This window comes from Mus caroli, chromosome 17 (assembly GCF_900094665.2).
Source record: "Mus caroli chromosome 17, CAROLI_EIJ_v1.1, whole genome shotgun sequence".
NCBI classification, from domain to species: domain Eukaryota; kingdom Metazoa; phylum Chordata; class Mammalia; order Rodentia; family Muridae; genus Mus; species Mus caroli.
In genome coordinates, this window is record NC_034586.1 from 29,092,296 (window position 1) to 29,098,460 (window position 6,165).

General features: G+C 45.2%; 1 protein-coding gene across 1 annotated transcript in view; it reads right to left on the reverse strand.

Moving 5' to 3' along the window:
* Positions 1-6,165, reverse strand: part of LOC110284022 (zinc finger protein 883-like) — a 15,911-nt gene that overhangs the window by 5,216 nt on the left and 4,530 nt on the right.

Consider the following 6,165-nt stretch of genomic DNA (forward strand, 5'->3'; position numbering starts at 1 on the left):
CAGAGGCAGGTGGATTTCTGAGTTCAAGGCCAGCCTGGTCTACAGAGTGAGTTCCAGGACAGCCAGGGCTACACAGAGAAACCCTGTCTCAAAAAAACCAACCAACCAAACAAACAAAAAAACCCAAAACAACAAAACAAAACAAAAACCCAAAAAAGACAATGGACTAATTTATTTGACAGAGGAAAGGAGAGTGTGCAATCTTTTTTTTTTTTTTTTTTTTTTTTTTTTTTTTTTGAGACAGGGTTTCTCTGTATAGTCCTGGCTGTCCTGGAACTTACTTTGTAGACCAGGCTGGCCTCGAACTCAGAAATCAGCCTGCCTCTGCCTCCCAAGTGCTGGGATTAAAGGCGTGCATCACCACGCCCGGCTGAGAGTGTGCAATCTTAAAGTCTTAGACAAGCAGATCACAGACAAGGCAGCAGTATTGATTGAAGAGGCCAGCACTGGACACTGGGGCAATACAGAGGTGGGCAAGAATAGGGAATAACAACAATGTGGGACTGCACTTGGCTTGGATAGTGTAAATATCCATTTCTGAAAATTGCATCTTGTAACTTATTGTCAATCTAATACCCTCTATGGGCCAGGATGCAAGTATGGCTACCTTAAACATTATTCTACTAATGTATTCCTAAATACATTATCCCACTTAGCAAAACTTTGCTAATTTCTGGACTCCGTTCAAATACAAATTAGAACACATCCAGCCTATCTGGCTCGGAACTAGTTTTAGGTACATGGGCACATAGGCACAGTTTACAAATGCGTAAGAAGAATCGTTTTTCTATCTTATGCTTATGTATAACTTGGCAAGGATGTGACCACATTCTGATAAATTATGGCAAGGACGTGGGCTGTGAACAAAGACTTATCGCAAATCAGCCTATCGATCAGAATCATCTGGGAGTGTTACCCTCCTTAGCAGCCAAACCCCTTTCAACTCTGTAACGAGTAACACGAGTAACCTCACTCCTCAGTACTGAAACCAAACTTTGTAGCTACATTTGTTGTAAAGGGCTGGAGAGATGGCTCAGCAGTTAAAAGTCACCTCTTAAACAGGAGTGGAGTTTGTCCCCAGCACCCACCTCCAGGTGGCAGGTAACTAAGCCCAGGTGATCTGACTTTGGGCACTCACTGGCACTAACACTCTCATGCACACTGACATACATTTAAACAAGATTAAAAAAAGTCTATAGCAAATGTGCCTCATGGTATTCATGTGGTTCCCCTAACACGCGGAACAGGGGCTACCTCTGTCTGTTCCCTAACACGTGGAACAGGGGCTACCTCTGTCTCTGTTCCCTGCTGTTGGATGCCCTATCCCTCTACTTGGAATGCCTAGATGGGGCCTTTTTGAGAGAGGATGTGCCTAGACCTGCTGTGACTAGATGCCCCAAGGTGGGGTGGTACCCAAGGAGGGGGACTCCCTTCTCTGAGGGTAGGAACAATGGGAAGAGGGATTTGTAAGGGTGGGACTGGGAAGAGAAGGGCAGGGCTGGGATCAGGATGTAAAATGAATGAATAGAAAACAATTTTAAAAAGCAAATATATCTTTTTGTAAAAGCAGGTGTTTCTTTTCCCTCTTCCTCCTCTTCCTCCTCTTCCTCCTCCTCCCCCTCCCCCTCTTCTTCTTCTTCTTCTTCTTCTTCTTCTTCTTGTTCTTCTGCCTTCCATTTTATCCTCATTCTTGTGTGTGAGCTACAGAGTGTCACTGCCTCAGGAGTTGGTGTGTGCTTGTGGAGACAAGCAGAACAGTAAAAGGACAAAGAGAAAAAAAATTCTTTGTGGGCATAGATTACAGAAAACAATTACAAGCTACTGTGTTGCTGGCCACATGTAATACTGAGAAATGATGGTGGAAAATGGCTTTGTTCTGGGCCCTGAAGCATGGAGCAAACTAAGCCACTCCTCCCAAGGTGTAATTGCTGAGCCACAAGTTCCACAACCACCCCAAGTAAGCAAGCCTCTGATTGGGAAGGCTTTTAACATAAGTTGCTACTTTATGGATTATTTCTCTCCTATTCTCTAATCAAATCCCAAGGAAGCAGGAAGAAGGCTCTCTCAAATCAGAGCATTTCCTTGACTCTCTTTACTAGATAAACCTTCACCAGCTCTCATGCAAACAGTAACTCAACTCAGGAGTCAGTGCTTTTACAAGAGGTTTATTAGGGGGGTTCGTGTTCTCCAACTGGAGGTCCCACACACATATTAAGTCACAGAAAAGGCTTTAACAACATGGGACTCCACTTGTCTTGGGCTATGTACGTACACCACTCAACAAGTCACCCTCCCACCCCCCTGCATTAAATGATGGAAATAAGTTCCTCCCCTTAGAAAACTTAACAAAGACCTATTCCTAGTCAAATACAAGCCAGTACACATCCAGGACATATGGAAATTGGACCAATCCAGTACTAGCTATAGTTTGCTATAGGCTCATTATCCAGTTTGCTATAGGCTCATTAAGGCAAACTGTGCCCTTCGAGGGATTTTTTTTTAGGAGAACCATTATTTACAGTATTATGCCTAAACATACTTAGGAGAGCATATGATTAAAATCAGATGTATTACAAAAAATGACATATTAACTCTCTGTCAATGATGAAGATGTGATTTTGTGGAAGAAAATAAGTGGACAAAAATACAAAGGACCTCAATGTCACACATCAAAACAATCTCTTTATTATAGATGTGCCAAAGTATGAAATTCTCACAATACTTTAGACTAGGTCGGTTAAATTCCAGCATAGATTTGGGAGGAGCTCACAAGATCCACTTCATGATGGCTGTTGGGGGAGAGTCAGTATTCCTTTGTGCCCTACGGGTAGGTTGATCATGTTCCAATGGATGAGGCCATACCCATCCGTTTTCATCGGTATTTCCTAATGGCTGAAGACAGTGAACACTTCTAATGCTATTTGCTATTTGCATTTTACATTTCTTATGAGAATACTCTGTTCAGGTTCACAGTTGTGATTGTTGTCTTCTTGTTCTTCTTCCTCCTCTTTCTTTTGAGTTTTTGAGAAAGGGTTTCTCTGTGTGGTCCTGGAACTCACTCTGTAGACCGGGCTGGCCTCAAACTCAGAGATCTACCTGCGTTTGCCTCCTGAGTGCCAGGATTAAAGACATGTGCTACCATGCCTGGATGCTATAGTCCACACTTTTCTTTTGAACTTTTTATTGATTCTGAGTTTCACATCATGTACCCAGTACTGTTCATCTCCCTGTCCCCTCCCTGCCCGTTGCCCCTCAAAACTAAAAAACACAAAACAACAACACAAACAACACAGCATAGAAAAAACGTCTCGTCATGGAATCTGTAGAATGTCAGTGTGTCCACAACATCCTTTCCGTTCACACATCTTCACTTGCAAATGTTGTTGCAGGGACTCACTGGTCTGGTTTGAGGTCTCTGACTGCTGTGACACCATCAAGATTGGATCCTCATCAGGACTTCTTATGGTTATTCTGTTGTTGCCCCGTGTCATGGCGATCCTGCAGCTTTGGAACAGCAGGCCTGACCCTTTCACACATCACAGCTGTTTGCAGATGATATAGATTTTGGAGTGGGCCAACTCAGAGCTCTGAATCTGGGCCTGAGAAGTAGCTGAACTGGTCAGCCTGCTGGTTCCCCTTATCTCTACCACCAGATCGAGCTTTTCAGCACTGGCCACCCAAAGCCACCATCAGTAGGAGAGGGTATCAGCTTTCCTACACTCATGCTTTCAGAGCTGGATCACTTGCACCCTTGCCTCCAGAGCCAGCTTCACTGTGCTGCCCAGTCAACCAGGGCCCATTTTCCCAAGTGCTACAGTCTGTGAGGGTCTGAGACAGCTCTCCTGCTCTTGCACCTTGGGGGCTGACTCATGTGCCTTTGCCATCAGGGTCAACTCCACTGAGGTGCCCAAGTGAGGGGCAGGCATAGCTTTCCTGAGCTAATGACATTTTGGGCAGCTTTCCTGATTGCCAGAGGCAGCGAGGGGGGGTACAGGGGGCACCACCTCATGCATGCATACCATTCCATGGTGAACGAATGATGGGGTCAGCTTTCCCATACTCACACCCTTGAGGCTGGCTTACCCACACACCCACCAGGCAGGGCCAGCTCTAGTGTGCTGCCTGGGCAGGGTGCAGAGCCCTCTTTCCCTAGTGCTGCCGCAGGTGAAAGATGGAGCCAGCTCTCCAGAGCACCGCATCCAGTGAGGAGCAGGGCCAGTTATGCATAGACCCTGGACATCCACATGAATCCTGGTGGCTGCCCTGACCAGGGCCATCCCCATGTTCTCTAGTAGTAATGCAAGCCATGAAATCAACACTGACCCCTGCAACGGCTGCATAGCCATGGACTCAGACATGGCCTTCAGTGGCAGCTTGGGCTAAGACCTAATCATGGTCTCAGGTGGCAGGGCTGGCTACTCATAACAGGCTACTCCTGTCTACCCTGGAGTCTCCAGTCCCATCTCGCTTCAGAACGCTCAAGCCATTTCACTTCTCTTTCTCTCTGATCTGACAACTACATACTCACATTGTGGTTGTTCTTGCTACAGATTGGCTATGCAACTGGCAGGCCCCTGGGTGATACCATCTATCCACGCTGCATGGTGTGGCAGTGAGCGGGTGACTGTGGTTCCCTGTGCCATGCACTAGAGGGCAGGTTTGTGGGTGGCATGGCTGTCTGCAGTTTTCTCCCTGTCTTCCTCCTCCTGCACTGTGCTGCCTGGATTTAATTTGATTTAATTTTATTTTTATGAGTCCTAGGCATAAGACACCTTTGGCCACCAAGCGAGGCATTAGGCTAGATGAACAAAGGACTGCCACTGCCCAATGTAAGAACACCACCACCAAGGTGTGTCTTTGACCACTGCCGTGTGTGTGTGTGTGTGGGGGGGGGGGGGGGGGAGGATAGGGGGGAGGGGAGCACAGTCTACATTTTAGTTGGTGTTGATGTCTTGATTTTTAGCAAAAAGGAGGGCTAGGAACTGGGTTAACCAAATAGCATCACGAAACACTACTAGTTTGTAAGCTAATTTAAAATACAGTTTTCTTGGAGAGAATAGGAAAAAAAGTCTCATTATGTAGCCCTTGTTGGCCTGGAACTCTGTTTGCAGACCAGGCTGGCCACAAGCCCACATAGATCTAAACAAACACAAGTACCACATATTAGTGAATAATGTTACTCCCAAATGTCACAGGGACAGGTCATCATCATATAGGATTTTGGTCAGAGAGCCCTCTGCTATCCACCCCCTGTCTGTAGTAGCATCCTGTCTTAGTTAGGGTTTCCATTGCTGTGAAGAGACACCATGACCAAGGCAACTTGTATAAAGGACAACATTTAATTGGTGCTGGCTTACAAGGCAGAAGCATGGGAGCATTCAGGCAGACATAGTGCTATAGAAAGAGCTGAGAATTCTGCATCTTGATCCAACTGCAGCCAGGAGAGAGACTGGCGTCCTGACGCAGCTAGGAGAAAGCTCTCTTCTGTAATGGGTGCAGTCTGAGTATAATAGGAGACCTCCAAAGTTCATCCCACAGTGACACACTTCCTCCAACAAGGCCACACCTCCTAACAGTACCACTTCCTTTGGGCCAAGCATATTCAAATCACCACATTCCACTCCCTGGCCTCCATAGGCTTGTTCAAACACATGACTCTATGGGGGCCACACCTAGCCATAGCATAATGCAAAAATACATTTAGTCCAATTTGAAAAATCCCCATGGACATTGGACTGTTGGAGTCTGATTTTGCTTTTGATTGTGACTGTGCCCTGATATTTTTCCCTCTTGAAGGAAGAAAGTATTTTAGTGGAGCCCACAGTTAAGAGACTTTTAATTATTAAAAGACTTTGGATTAAAAGAGATTGGATATTTTAAAGGAATTGAAATTTTAGTATGTAAGTGTCTTAGTCAGGGTTTCTATTCCTGCACAAACATCATGATCAAGAAACAAGTTGGGGAGGAAAGGGTTTATTCAGGTACAATTGACCCCTTGTCAACTTGACACACAAATACATCACTAGTAAGCCTCAACCCTTAGTTCTTATTCATTCCCAAGATCTAAACAACTTTAAAAGTCCCACAGTCTTTACATATTAAAAGTTCAATCCTTTTAAAATATCCAATATCTTTTAAGATCCAAAGTCTTTTTACAATTAAAAG